A 16,441-nucleotide genomic window follows, 5' to 3' on the forward strand; every position below is an offset into this window, starting at 1 on the left:
CCACTTAAGCCGCGGTTAAGCAGGTTGACCACTCAAATACCGCGGCTTAACGGTGCTCCACTGTACCTGGACTATACAGTTATTCAAGTAGTCGTGTATCAGTTGCTTACAGATGACAGCAGGGCCAAGTTCTGAGAGAGCAGAGAAAGAGGGCCAGTTAGTCTGGTCAAACTTCCACGTAAGCACACAGGTTGGGTGACATTGACTACAGCTAGTCTCCCTCAAAATGATATGACTCCGTATCTCCGCTCTGTGAGAGAGGATACAGAGATCAATAGCAGTTTCAAAGACGTTTCCTGTAAGGAAAAACACACAGTTTCATTATATCAAAGTGTCCATTTTTACTTTGGTGGAGGTGATATGGGTGGAGAGCCTTTCTGTTTTCAACCACATTGTTTCTTTTAGTAGAAGGAGGTCTGTCGATCACCATGGATCTTGTCCTAGGTCGGGTGGGCAGGTCTGTGTCAGTGGATGTTGATTTCAGCAGTTCGGGGTGCGAATGAGTACTTGCTCTGCATCTCGGTTCTGAAGTAGGCAATGGACCCAAATATATGCCAGAAGTGGATCCGAGAAGTCAGTGGATGAAATGGTGAGAACAGAGATAGGAGTAGGCATTGACTCATCAACTCTTTTAGGCGTGGAAGGCAAAAGATTCTTTACGTGGGTGGAGAAAAATTCTGTTGAAGGCATGGAAAAATCTTTCTTAACTCCCGTTATAGCAGTGGAACATGATGCAGCAGCATATGTTCGACATGAAGCAGGGGACAGTAACTTCAGAGCCTCGAGGTAGGAAATATTGTTCACAGTTTTTAAATGTTGGACCTCTTTCTTCTCCACCTACTTAGGGCAAGAACGAAAGTAAGACGAGTGAAAACCACTACAATTAACACAGTGTGGTTTCAGTTTACAAGCGTAGGCGTCGTGGTATTTGCCACTATATATCAAAGAATCATGAAAAGATGTCTTTGAATGACCAAATCATTCACACTCACTAAAAACTAACGAGTTTATGAATAAGTTCAGTCCTAAACTTACCCTACTATTCACCAGCGTTTAGGGAAGTATGAGATATACTACAATTTCTTTTGAAGCAGTGTAAGCACGTAACATAAATTATACTTCAGGAAGTATTTAGATCTTAACATTTTGGTTTGGTTTGTTTTGAATTTTGCGCAAAGCTACTCGAAGGCTATCTGAGCTAGCCATCCCTAATCTAATAGTGAAAGAATAGAGGAAAGGCAGCTAATCATCACCACCCACCGCCAACTCTTGGGCTACTCTTTTACCAACGAATAGTGGGATTGACCGTCACACTATAACGTCTCCACGGCTGAAAATTCGAGCATGTTCAGTGTGATGGGGATTAAAACCCGCGACCATTGGATTACGAGTCGAGTGCCTTAACCACCTGGCCACGCCGGGGCTCACTGGAAGGTCAGTATAATGAAAAATAATAACTGTATATAAATATATGTTGCTATGGTACTTAATCTACTTAGGCTAAGCATTTGTAACATTTTGTTATAATATGTAGTCATTCTAGCAGGAAAAAAAAAGCACAATTTACATTTATTTTCTAACTTTTGATGTTGATTACGATGTCAGGAAAATTGGCAAACTCACATAGTTAGGGTAGAGAAAATAAGACACAAAATATAAAGTTTTTCTGAAAAGAAATGTTTGAAATATATTTAGGAGGTTTTAGAGATTACACAAGTAATATTTGAGATTTATGGGATGAAAAATAGTTCACACTCGGACTAGTAACGAAACAGAATAACATTTTCATAAACAAATCTTTAGCAAAAATATTTAATTAAAAAATCTAATTTTTGTGAACAAAAACTTGTAATCTTTACTAAAAGTCTACCATCTTTTGTGAAGATATACATACTGGATCAATATTTATATTGTAGATATTTAACATGTGCAAATGTGTAAACAAAGTCGTGCATGTTATACCAAGCCTGTTGCAAGATAGTAAAACGATTTTGCAAAGAATCTATTATCAGAATTTGCGAAACTTTTCTGATAACTGATGAAGACTAATAGGCCTATAATTCATGAAACAATTTTTATTACTCCATTGAATATAAGAGTGAAATTAGTTATAATACTTTGGCACCTGTTCAATATTCGAGTGTTTGAAAAAAGAAAATAGTGGCAAGTGGCTCACATAGCTAATCCGTATCGTCCTTCAAAACTCTTGTGGAATTATCATTTGGCCCAGAAACTCTATTCTTTAAACTTCCCAGTTTTGTCTTAAAACTTGAGAATTAATGTAATAATCTTGTTCAAGATGGAGAACATTGCTTAAGATTTTATTGGTAAAAATTGAAGAAAAAGCAGAATTTATTAACACAGCGATCTGATGACCATCAAAAACAACTTTTCTTTTTCCTCCTTCAAGTCTACCCCATCCTAACATTTTATTTAGCCTTAAATTATTTTTAAAGAATCCTTACTGTTATATTTTCAGGAACCTTTCTTTGGTAGATTCCTTTTGACATCCTATCTTCCTGTTTGACCAGTTTTCTTGATCTTCTATAAATCTCCCATCATACCAATCAATTTAAATTTCTTTCTTTTGTGATGCTTTCCTTTAATATTATATTTTATACCCTTTGTGAACTAACCTTGCTTTAACACCCAACCGCCTTTTTCTTACTGTAGTGAATATATTTATCTTGAATATTTTAAAGTTTATCTTTATTTTTTTTCACATTTGGTCAGTGCCTTCAAATAACTTAATTGTCCAATACACAAAAGATATTTCTTTTTACATTCCTTCAAAATGTGTAACCAAACATCATTATTCCTAACATCCATATGCAGCGAAACATCCAACGGTGGCAGCCTAATAGAACAGTGATCACTTACACCCAGTTTCCACACTCTCAACAATTTATGTATTAGAAGTTAACAATAAATCTAAAATAGCATTATTTCTGGTATATTTATCAACTAATTGATAAAGAAACCATTTTGAACAGTTTCCAAAAACTTTTCTCCCTCATGGTTTAACTCTAACTTTTCCATCTATATGCATGAAATTAAAATCGCCCATAATTATGACTTCCTTAACAGCTGAAATCTTAATCTCACTGTAAAGCTTCTAACTAGTTTCATCAATATCATTTGCCGGTTTGTAATAAAATCCCAATAAAAGGTTTTCCCTTTTTATATGCTAAAATAAATCCAAAAGGATTCAATCTTTGATATCCTCAGCTTCAAAAGGATGTAGCTCAGATTTTACATATATAGCCACTCCTCCCCCTTTCTTGAGGTCAGCGTGATCACGGTCCTGTGATTTGGCTTTGTTACATAATCATCATCTTGAAAGGGTCAAACAACTGCAAAGCAAATACATGTATGCAATTTTATAGGTTTATAGTTTACATGTGTTACTGTTGAAATTGATGCGTAAAATCTACAATTGTTTGATCGTCAAATTATCAGTTGCAGTGTGTTATCAATGCGTGGATAAGTTGTCGACTGAGGAATGCGAGATATCGAGTAAAGTTACAATTCATTGGACATGATTCTTGTGTCTACCAGCACTCTGCTAACTTGTGGATCAACGACCCAACTGAATGGTCCATTGTACAATACCCAGGATGTATAAGTACCATATAGTTAAAAGAAAAATTGGCAGACAACATTTTAAAGTATAAAATGAGCTGAACACACATAGTTATATTCGGAATTTGAATTGTACATTTTTCCTCTTGTTTCCCATGTTATAGTTCATAATTTTCAGCCACAATACTCTTCTCTCCTTTCATTTGTTTGTTCGAATCTTTTGTACTTGGCTAGTTAAGGCCCATTTGTTAGATTATAGTGTTGACAATTTTTCTTCTTGACGTTTGTACTAGCTGGTTTTGTCTTCTCTCCATTTCAATAGCTTGATTAGGTATAAAATAGAAGGAAAGTTTAATTCTTTTTGACTTGTAATTTATATAATTAACTACCCAGAAACTCTACCATATCTGCACAAACACAAATAGCCATTGTTGTTACGTATTATAATTTCACATAACTGGAAATTTGAATTTAGAAGTTAATATTAATATGTATCGAATTTATAATGTTTGCTAACAAGATTGATACACACAATTATACACACAATGTTATTTTAATATACAAATAACAATACAATTTATAATAACGATTATTACTGATATTGGTTTACATACAAGAGTTTTACAAAATTACAAACTATACTGAAACTTCTATCTGGTCTAGAACTAAAAATAATATTTTCTCAACGGTCTAGGTATACGACGAGCAAATTAATTCTGAGTTGATATTGTTTCACCTAACTTAAGCTAGTGCTGTCTTTTCTTGGCTGGCCTCGCCATACTTACAAGTTGACTTTTTACAGATAAAGATATTTAATATCTGAAGTTAATTCAGTAACATTGAACGGTTTGCTACCTTCAAATCTATAAACGTTTCTGGTCAAATTATTTAGTTTTCCAATAAGCATTAACCACAATTATAGCTTCCCATACTTATAGTATATTGACTGTAGCTAAACAACAATATAAAACTGTCTCTTAACGTCTTATGGCTTGCTTTTGTTTACCAATCACACAATATTCTCGAAAATTCAGCAATGTTGATTCATGCTCTCAAGAATCTTCTACACATTTACAGACCATGTGAGACTCGTTTAGTACACATCCAATAATATATGTCACGTGCATAAGAAAATCAAAGGACGAACGTAGATATTAAAGTATATATACAACCAGAAATCTGTTACATTATGAATACGAGTCTAAACACCAGGTAAGTGCTCAGAAGAATGAAATTTCGTATTTGTCACAATATTTGTTTGCAAGCATAGCAATGTGAGAGGACAATGTTCCCAGTTGGCCGACCTAAAAATCAAATATCCTATAACTCTCTATTTTTAAAGGAAGTTCTGCCATCAAAATCATCTACATTTAACCATGTTTCAGCTATTCCCATCATATCAAAATCTACAATTTCTATCATTGCTTAAGTCATTTGTTTTATTTCATATGCTTCAAATGTTACAATATTAACAATTAGGTCTGTCTTTAGAACTACTTCTATACTAATTTCTTAACATTTCCCTGCATCTTATTTTTGCATTTATTTTATCCTTGTTCTCATCATTGTTTAGTTCTAATGTAAAACTTCCCTTAAAACTGCATTAATAGCTCTTATAAACAAGTCAGACTCTACCCTACTTAGATGGAAACTAGCAATTTCAAAATACTCCGTACTCCCATTGAACTGACCACACAAGTCCAACCAGCCAATTTGTTCGTCCTTACATAGTACTCTAAGCCTAGAATTTAGCCTTAGTGACCTACTCATAATTTCATCCCTACAATTATGTTACAGGAGTATCGCTGACAGAATTACGTTATTGTGGCCCCTTTTATTTGAAAGTCTTTTACTTAACAATTAGTTCTTCCGACCTACCCTTCTCTTCAATCTTAAGATAATCTCCAATATCTGTTTGTTTGTTTGTTTTTGAATTTCGCACAAAGCTACTCGAGGGCTATCTGTGCTAGCCGTCCCAAACTTAGCAGTGTAAGACTAGAGGGAAGGCAGCTAGTCATCACCACCCACCGCCAACTCTTGGGCTACTCTTTTACCAACGAATAGTGGGATTGACCGTCATATTATAACGCCCCCACGGCTGAAAGGGCAAGCATGTTTGGCGCGACGGAGATGCACACCCGCGACCCTCAGATTACGAGTTGCACGCCTTAACATGCTTGGCCATGCAGGGCCACTCCAATATCTTCAACCTACAAATGCTACATACAAATTGCACCTCTTCACTACTAGTTTTCTTAAAAGTACATACCAGTCCTCATCACACCTATTAGACTGTGGATGCTTAATTTTTACACTAGTCTTGAGCATCGTATTTGTAGCCTGGAAATAAATACTCAATACTAAATAGCAGTAGCCTGTTGCCAACACAGTGAAGTATAATGCTTGATAATTAAATATATTAGTTTTTATTACATATTTAGTTTCACAATAAAGTAATGAGGTTTAATTTTATAGAAATGACAAAAAATTAGTCTTTATAATATAAAGAACTAGTCTTTATATTATCTGATGTTTACATAATATTAAATGGAGCTCAGTCCAGGTTATCTAGCAGGCTGTATTGGTTGTCCAAAAAAATAAACTGGATTCCAAAAAAAAGCAAGCCCATTTACAAGAAGTGTAAAGTTTTTATGTCTCATTTATTCACCAAAATTACAATTAATGTTTGGTTTGTAATTTTGCATCCTTATTCAACTAATTTTTGATGTTTTATTTCCCAGAAAGTTTCGTTACACTGGACAAAATAAACCCAAACTATGCTAATGTCATATAGTATCTTAAGGAAAGAAACTGTCAGTGATCTGTAAATTTTTAAACAGGACAGTGACTTTGGCCAATCATGTTCATTGTTTTCATTTCAATCAGCTTGGCCTGTCTGCAAAGTACAGTCTGTTATAAGACTAGACTTGCATTGAAACTCTCACATATACTACTATACCATGATATGCAGTTCCTCTTCCTTGTTCAAGACATGATTTGTTGGGTCCTTTTTGCTGCTCTGTATTGGCTATTGTTTCCTCTGTTGAACCTTCTATGATCTTCCACTTGTACCTTTCTCCCATTACCTTCTTCTTCAAACTCATTCCTCCTTTACCTTCTGGATGTGGTGTTGCTCTAATTTCATGTTTGGGTTTTATCCACTCCCTTGCAAGACATTCCAGAACTTCTTCTCAAGTAGCCTTTCTTCTTTCTCATTTCATTTTTTCTTCCTTCGTTGTTGTCGATCAGCAGAAATTGCATGTTTATAGCTACCTGGCTGTTGAGGTAGTGAACCATAAACGATTTCTCCTGATTGTGATTAATTCCACTAGATAGAAAGTAATAGTGAGATAATCTATTTAAGGAAGTACTGTTTGATTATCATATTGATTACAAAATTGATACCTGATCTATATTATTTATTAAACATGTTCCAAGCTGGTTAAGCACTTCCATTGTGAGAAGGAAAAATTCAAGTTTAAGGTATATCAATGACACTCTTTCAATCCAGAAAGGGTTAATACACAGTATGCCTAAAAAAGTCTAATTATATATATATATATATATGTATGTATATATAATTTTTAATAGTTGATTGTGTTTTAATTAAAGAAACATATATTATTCAACAGTATTTTAGATCCATTGATAGATCAATTTGTTGGAAATTAAGTTTTTTCTGAGATAAAACAAATGAATTATGAAAAAATAATAAAAATATTTGTTGATATGTGTTTCAATTAATGATTGTGGTCATAATTTAACAAATGTCATGGCTTGTTGTGGCAGAGATTCATTCACAGTGGAGTTGTGAAAATAAAATTAAGTTTAAGAATTGGTTTCAGTAAATATCCAATATTCCTAATTAATTTATATTTTTCTCCAATAACAAAAGATGAGAGATTCATTGGCAATAACCAATGGACTAATGAGGGATAGGTGGTCCTCCTCGTGTGTCTCTTGGTGGGCCTGGTTTAAGAGGTAAACCACCTGGTCGGTAACTAAATTTAGACCAGGTGCACAATTGTTAACATGTGGTTGTATTGCTTACCGCAGTAACTAAGCTGTGTGAAAAATATAGAGTAAAAAGAAATTATCATGGTGCATTACACCCCTAAGAAGTCTTGCATAACATGTTATATAATATAATTTGAGAAAAACTGCTGAATAAATCTTTTTATCGTGACTATCACTTTATATTTCTATCTATGGTACATCATCAAAGTGGTTAAAAAATTAAGATTCTAAAGATGCAAATTTTCACAATGTTGTGTACAAGAAAGTTTCCAGTATGAATTTGACAGTCCTTTGTTTTAAACCATAGTTTGAAATGAACAAACAGCTCTATATATTTTGAACTTCAATACATTCTATAATTAGACTACTATCATTTGAGGAATTGAATGTACTTATGTCCTTTACATGAGTTTACAAAGAAAAAAGAAAAAACCACAAAAAACAATTATATGTATAGGTTTAAGGCCTAGTAAGAGCAAATCTTCTGGGCGCATGTCTATGTGTTGTTAAACTTTAACAAGAAATCTTTTTCTAGTGTAAAAAATGTTATAATTGTAATTTTATGTTATTTTGTATCTTCAAATTGAATGTTTAAAATCTATTTTTCGAGTATTCTTTCTGTTATTTTATGCTGATAAAAAATGTTACATTTTTTATATTTTCAAGAGTATGCATGTGAATTAAATCTTTTATTTTCATTTGAGTTTCATACAGGTGTATGTAATTCTGTAAAATTTTGTTTACAAATTCAGTGTGTATTGTTTTCTAAGTTCTTTTAATCCTATTGCTACGGATCACTGGTAAAAAAGCTACGTTATCATTGAACTACTATTTTATAAATTTATGCCATTAATTTTGGTATCAAACTGTATGTTGTAATCAAATGTTCATATTATACATTACCTAATTTCTTAATAAAAGAATAAATTTTAAAAATACACCTAAACATTAGTTTTTGTGTGCACGTAGTATGAATGCAGCAAATTAGGTGTTTGTGATGTCAAAAATACAAAGCCTATAGTTTTGTATGGATTAGTATATCAAATTACCAATTGTTTGTTTGTTTTTGAATTTCGCACAAAGCTACTCGAGGGCTATCTGTGCTGGCCATCCCTAGTTTTACAGTGCTAAATTACAGTGCCAACTCTTGAGCTACTCTTTTATCAACGAATAGTGAGATTGACCGTTAGATTAAAACGCCCCCATGGCTGAAAGGGCAAGCATGTTTGGTGTAACTGGGATTCGAACCCGTGAGCCTCAGATTACGAGTCGCACGCCTTAACACGTTTGGCCATGCCGGGCCCAAATCACCAAACCTAACAAGCTAGAATATAAAATAAAAAACCTACATCTTTTCTGTACGTTCCGATATCGCTGATGTACCGAATCAAACACAGTAGCCCCAACTCACTTACTTCTAATTTTGGAAACAGTCCCTTATATACCGTTATAATGTACGGTCAATCCCACTATTCGTTGGTAAAAGAGTTGGCGGTAGGTAGTGATGACTAGCTGTCCTTTCCTCTAGTTTTACACTGCTAAGTTAGGGACGGCTAGCGCAGATAGCCCTTGAGTAGCTTTGCGTGAAATTCAAAACAAACAAACAAACACACACACTTTTTTTTTCAGATAAACCTTCGTGCTATTGAGTCGTTAGTCTATTCAAAATATCATGTATTTTTGGAGTCAAATTCAGTTCAGTTACTAACCTAGATAAATTATATGAAATTTTATGATATTGGTATAGTAACTTATAATTTTTTGGTTATTCAAATTTATATGTAAAATCTAAAACAAAATATTTTGTTAATATTCTCTACATGCAAAATTTCTAAAAGCGTAGCAACAAACGATGCAGCAACCGAGTACAAAATTCGTAGCTATTGTATTTACTGTTCTGTTTAAAAACTTATTTGTAAATCATAATTTATACATATCTACATACATACCTGTATGTATGTATTACAACTGAGATGTGTCTGTATTTTACAAAATACTAGTTCACTGAAGTAGCCAAGACAGGTTGTTTTGTATCAGTTTTATATTCTTGGATATGGTAACATAAGTGCACGTGCGTCGAATTATTGTGACTTCTACGAAGTTAGCCAATAATGGCTAAAAGGTCAGTATAATAATAATAAATATATGTATAATGTTATGACATTTAAGCTGTTTAGATTAAACATTTGTATTTTTGGGTTATAATTTGTAGTAATTCTTGAAAGAAAAAAGTATAATTTATATTTATTTCCTGCCCCCCAGTGGCATAGCGATATTTCTGCAGCATCATAACGCTAAAAACTAGGTTTCGATGCATGTGATGGGCAGATCACAGATAGCCAATTGTGTAGCATTGTGCTTGACTTTAAACAAACAAACAAACATTTTTTTTTCCTATTTTCGTGTGATTATCATGAAATCAATCAAATCTATTAAATTTACAGAAATTCTAATCCGATAGTGAAAATAACAGGAAGCTTTTCTTAAAAAACATTTGATAATTAACTGCAGGTTATAAAGATTTCACATGTGTAATTTGAAATTTTTCTGATGCATAAAATAATTTTAATCTTAAAATGAAAGATACTCTGCATGTTGTATAGTCAACATTCTGAAAGAAAAGAAAATTACAAGAAAATCTTGAATTAAAATATATTTACACTTAATTCAAAATATTATATTTTGTGTATGAAAGTCTCGTAACGTTTACCAGAAACCTGCAAAATTTTGTGTATACATTATCAAAAATCAGAGTATAGATACTCTCAGTTATTTTCGTGGCTACGAACTGGGTGGATTCCACTTAGCTCATAATGGAAGGTTTAAATGTAAAACATGAATAACTAATTTAAGCTTTTAAAGTAGTAGTATTATAAAGTCAGTATTATAATATGTTGTTAACAATTTCATAAACGAGGATTAATAAATAAAACTATTGATGATGGGGTGAGAACTCACAGTATAAACATTGATGAAGATGGTCTTTAGATTTGAAATATTGTTTTTCATTTGTATGGTAAAAAAAATGCATTTTGAATAAAATACCACAACTCTATAATTTTTTAAATTTTGACCTTCAATTTTGACTCAATCCTTCACCTTTGACAGGCACTTTTGAGTGCCTGTAAAATTAGTTTTACAAAGGCTTGTTAGAGTCCCTGTCAAGTATTTCTCTCCTCCTATACTCCTGTCCATGAGGTAGTGATTTTTGGCAGTCTCTTCTTGATGCTAAATGTTTCAAGCAATTCTTCTTGTGCAGATATGGATCTACTTGGCATTTGATGTCCTTCTATGACTTATTCTTATGTCTTTTACCTTTTTTCCATTTTTCCTTTGTTATTATTTACTTTTCCTTCATCAGATTGTTTTTCTCCTTCCCATGATATCCAAATCCATGCTGAAAAAAATAATTATTTTAACTTCATTCTGGTATTGGTAAGTCTTGTCCTCATTGTTTTGTTTCACATATGCCTTGACATACAATTGAACTAAAGCTCTTTTCTTGGATTCCCAAACTCTGGTGTTATTTTTTCATTCTTAAGGCTCTGGTCCATTGTCCTTTGTTAGTCCTTCTCTAGCTCATTGTCCCTCCCATGTTTACCTTACCATTGCTACTCTTTAAACTTATTTAAATTTTTCCTTCACAATTCTGGTGTCCCATCTTTCTCAAGTTCTTTCTCTCCAAGTTGTTGTTTACTGTCTCCTGATCCCTTTCTGCTCTCTGTTCTTCCATTCCATTCCTTTTCTTCCACTAATATCTAAGTGTCAGTTCTGTCTGTTGGCTTTAGTTCTCTTTCTTTTTTCTTTTTCTTCTGTTCCTTTTCCTTCTCCTGGGGATCCTATCTCCTACCAATATTAGACTTTTTAGACAAGGATGCTATCAAATGGGTTTCTCACCTTTTTATGTTACTTTTTTTCCATCTATTCATTATTCCTCAGTGCGTGGGGATTGTTGTCAGTTCATTCTTGCATTCAATTTTTTAAATTTCCTGAATTTACTGTGATGAGTTTTCTCACCCTCCCATGGTCTTTTTCTTTAGAGTTTTAGATGGTTAAGGTAAATGACTTCTACACTAATCTTCATATTCCCCACCATTTAGTATCCAGAGGTTACCTTCGATCATAGACAACAGGCTTTTTTTATCTCAGTCCCAGCAGGACTCCTCCGACCATACTTTTCTTCTTTGGGAGGCAATTCATCTAGGTTGATTAATGAAACTGATAAAGTTTTGTCTTACAAATACTCAATATTTGGTTAACTTGAGTGTTGTTCTGTTCCCATCTCAGTAAGGCTCAGCCATCTCCACTTAATTTGTGGGTCACAGAGAGTTTAGTTTCTACAGCTCCATTTTTGTTTGTTTTTAAGCTTCTGTGTGATCTCTTATTCCCTTGTAATGTGCTCAGTTACAACTTCTACAATAGATTCAGGAAGATCTATGTAACCTCTCTCTGGATCTCGTGTCTTCTCTTATCTATCTTCTCCCTTTCATGTACAGGGCCAATACTACAAGGGTATTCCCCTTCCTCCCTCATGTTCAGACCTTCATCTTTTTGCAGATACTTCCCTCACAGAGCAAGGACACTGTCTTTGACCCTTTCAAGAATTTAGGTTCACAAAACGTAGAAGAATTGACTCTTCATAACAACTTTTTGGAACTCTTAGCAACTTCTTAGGTCTTGGATAATTTTCTTCCAGTTGTATATGGATATTTAATAATGATTAATTTGGATAATGTCACTATAATATATCAGTAACAGCGGTAGACCTCGATCATGTTCTCTCTTTGTTTTCCAACTCTTGCATTTCTCTTCTGATCCAACTTTCTTTCAGTTCACATTGTTACCTGTCATTTTCAAGATGCCCTGAATCTTAAATACTATAAAATATGCTTTCTAAAGAATCTTTTCATAATCCTCATGTTTCACATTGCTTTTACGCTCATCTACGCACCCCTCATATTGATGTTTTTGCCACTTCCGACCAACCATGTTTCACCTTTTCTTGCTTCTGTTCAGTATCCATTAGTACTTATGGTGGATACATTGAGACAGAACTGATCCAACCTTTTTTCATATTTTTACTCTCTATTCATCTCCTTCCACATGTTCTACTCCTTATTCTGGACACTCATTATCAGGTTCTTTTGGTAGCACCCTTTTGATTGGTTTACTTGTAGTTTCTTCTATTGTGCCTTCTTGAATTTCCTTTTTTTTTCACTTTATTCTTCTACAGTCTTGTAGTTCTCTCTTCCATCCAGCTGTGTTACAGATCTGGCTTCGTTTCTGTGATTTGTCTGGTCACTTGCATGATATTGTAGACTCTGTTCACATGTAGCCTTCCTTCTTTCCCATTCTTTTTTTCTTTTGTGTCCTCCCTCATGGTATACCAATAGAAATAGTGTATTTGTCACCATTGGCTACTGCATCCTTTATTTTTCCTTCTCACAGAAAAAGAACGATTTAGAAGCCAACAGGAAAAAATATACAATTTTCACTGATAAAAGGTACATACCTTTTAATTTTTCCTTGAATAATCATAAAAAATATTTTCACATTTAACATTTTCATATATACTTTGTTTTATAATTCGTTAGTATTTTTATTTATCATGACACATAAATGGTGTTCCTGGCCTGTATTACAATATTGTTAGCAGAGATACTTTAGCTGTTGACAGAATGCTGCTGTGCTAGCTTAATGCACCAACCCTTGTGAATCAAGAAAGAGTTAGGTTCTATTAAAAATTATTAAACCTTTCAAACATGTAACTTAAGACATAAATAACACATAATTAACTAAACTATAAAACTAAAACCAAAATGTAATTTAACTGTCTATCCAATTGACATATTTCTAGGTGAGACACAACACTAAGTACTAGTGAGGACAAAACTGAAAATAATGCTACAAGCATATTGACTAGATTTGTATGGAATTATTCTTGTTAATTTTATAATATGATTTTTATATTGGTTATAAATATCTACCTAAAATAAGTGTACTTGGCTGAGTACTCACAGCTTTCTGTGTGGAAATTGTCATAGCTTCTGTCAAGAGATCCAGGAAGTTTATTCCTACTTTATACAAACATACCTTAAGAAGCTTTAAAGAAGGATGTTTATACAGAGCATTTAACCTAGTTTCTGTATGCACCCGTAAGTATAGTTGACATGAAGTATTCTAGTTACATATATTGAAAAGTAAACTTGTGCATCATGTGACAATAAATCTGGAGATTCAGTGATGTTGAGAAAACCCACTTGTAGAGAAATATATATGCAAAAACGGCTCGTTTGGGTTGAGAAAATATTTTACATAGAAGAGCGAACGAACCACGTAGTCAGCTTCCGGTCAGTTACCTCTTTCTTTGTGAACCTGACGATGACCGAAGAAGGTCGAAACGTTGTTCGCTCTTCTATGTAAAATATTTTCTCAACCCAAATGAGCTGTTTTTGCATATATAAATCTGGAGATTAACCATATTACTCCTAGCTTTTCTGTCAGAGAAGATAATGTTCCTCTTGTCATATTCTGTAAAAAAAAAAAACAGCTAGTTAATGAAATTGTTTAAAATTTCACAAGAACTTTTTAAAAGTTTGTTATTTCAGAAAAGTAAAATATTTAATTTGTATTTTGTTTATTATTTCTAATAAATTTTGATATTTAGTGTAGTGATTTGCACTTGGACTTTTATTATGTATGAAGTAATGGAATGAATTGGTTGGTTGATTTAGTGTTTTATGGCACAAAGCAGCTAGACTATCTGTGCCAAAGGAATGAAAGAAAACTGATACATGTAATATTAAATTTTATTGTACATACTTGTAGAATAATTATTTTGAAAGTCACAAATGTTTATTTAAAGTGATGTTTTAGACATATATGTTTTATTTGAAAAGGCTGCTTTTCTACTGGTAAAATATTTTTCATGCTTAATGGAGATTGTCTTAGTCTAGGCACATATTTATCCATTGCTATATGTCTACTGCTGGTACAGCAGTAAGTGTATGGATTTACAATGCTAAAATCATGGGTTCGATTCCCCTTAGTGAACTCTGCAGGTGGCCCGATCTGGCTTTGTTATAAGAAAACACACATACCCATTGCTCTTTATTATATATAGAGAATTTAGTTACTCAAAACTGTGAATCCTCATCTTCAATTTAACATTTTACATCTTGAACTAATGTAATCAAATAGTGAAAAGGTACAGTAAATTGTCATGAGCTGTATTAGCTTGCTACTATCTATGTTTATTACTTTTACAGTATATAAAATTAGCTACTAAATCAAGAACAAAAATCCATCAAATTATAAATAAAAATCGATAATTTAAAAATCTGCAAGTGTGGGTTGTAAAAAAAGTAAGAAAACAAGACTAAAGATAATGTAGACAGTATCTCCAGCCTTGTTTCCTCACTTTTCTTTCATATTAAGGTAGAAGAGAAGTTTCACTCTTTCAAGGCAGAATCAAGTGCTAATTTAACTTCTAACCCCCTGAAATGGTGATGTCATAATGAAAAGTTTTGACTTTTATATTTTTGTGACAAATATATGGTCAGATACACTGCTGGCCAAAATCTTAAGGCCAATGAACATAACGTAAAATATTTATTTTGCATTGTTATATTCAACCACTTATTTGAGTAGAGCTTCGAAAGATGAAAATAAGAAAAGGGAAAATAAAAATAAAGACCTTTTTTTAGCATTTAATAGGAAAAATGTGAAAAATGTTTGATGGTTATGAGGTTGGTGAAATTGGTTATCTTGATTAGGATAGAGAAAAATACAGAAGACATATAATGTTTTACTGAAAACAGATACTTGTAATCAGGGGCGTAGATCCTATCCATCCCCCCTTCATTTTAGGTGGGTGTATGTTGCATACAATCATCCCCCTCTACAGTTTGGTCTGTTGAATTGTTTTATTGCATCACAGGCCTACAAATTGTGTGTTTGTTCTTGTGATTCTTGTGTTCTTACCAATCGAATTACATAAATAGGCCTAGATATAGGCTTTTGCAGTAGCCAAAATGTACATTAATATTAATATAGCCATGCTTCTAAGCTTTTCGATCTAAGCGATAGTTTTTAAGTATCAGTCAGTAGGCCTTAGTATACATGCAAGTATCATGGCAACAAGATTACTCTGTGATTGCATGTTTACAGCTTTCAGGTTCACGTAATCAGAGATTACCAATTTGCAAATTGAACAGTCCACATAAGTGGTTGCAAAAATCATCCCCCCCCCCATCGGGTGTAAAAAATCTATGCCCCTGCTTGTAATATATTTAGGAGGTTTTAGAGATTACACAAATGATACTTGAGATTTCTGAGATTGGAGAAAGGTATTTTTAATCTTAAAATGAAAATCTTTTGCACATAGATTATTCAAAACAAATACTCAGTATATTCATGGACAAACCTTTCTTTAGTTTATTAAAAATTCTTCAGTAAAAAAATATGATTTTTTATGTGAAAGTCTACTGAACATATACACACTGTATTAAAAGTTAGCATTATCAAATCCATAAAGAGGTCATGTGGTTGGTCAAAGTGATCAAGCCTGTATTGAGAGAGTTAATGGTGTATGACTTATTCTCATTTACATTTGCCATTACTTATAAAAAAATTAATACAGTAATGCAAGACAGTTCTATCTCTGTAAACTTTGCACAATAATCAGATAATCATAGCACTAAGACACCAACAAAGGTTGAACTAGAGTTAAAAAAGACACAGTGGAAAATTCCTTGCTGGGCAAGTCCAATTTGAATGTAGGGGGAGGAAAAAGATTCCCAATATGAAAGACACTATTATAACTGAAGGGCACTGTATATAT

The 16,441-nt window shown here is 33.1% G+C and overlaps 1 long non-coding RNA gene across 7 annotated transcripts in view; it reads left to right on the plus strand.

Moving 5' to 3' along the window:
• The first annotated feature begins 9,414 nt into the window (after positions 1 to 9,414).
• Positions 9,415 to 16,441, plus strand: part of LOC143232825 (uncharacterized) — a 35,335-nt gene continuing 28,308 nt past the window's right edge. The window contains exons 1-2 of one of the 7 annotated variants that reach the window (XR_013017788.1): positions 9,415 to 9,721; positions 13,048 to 13,103. This is a non-coding gene — a long non-coding RNA (uncharacterized LOC143232825). The remainder of the gene's footprint in view (positions 9,722 to 13,047; positions 13,104 to 16,441) is intronic. The other 6 variants (XR_013017793.1, XR_013017791.1, XR_013017787.1 and 3 more) reach the window with 6 other exon arrangements.

The sequence above is a fragment of the Tachypleus tridentatus genome, chromosome 11, assembly GCF_004210375.1.
Source record: "Tachypleus tridentatus isolate NWPU-2018 chromosome 11, ASM421037v1, whole genome shotgun sequence".
NCBI classification, from domain to species: Eukaryota; Metazoa; Arthropoda; class Merostomata; order Xiphosura; family Limulidae; genus Tachypleus; species Tachypleus tridentatus.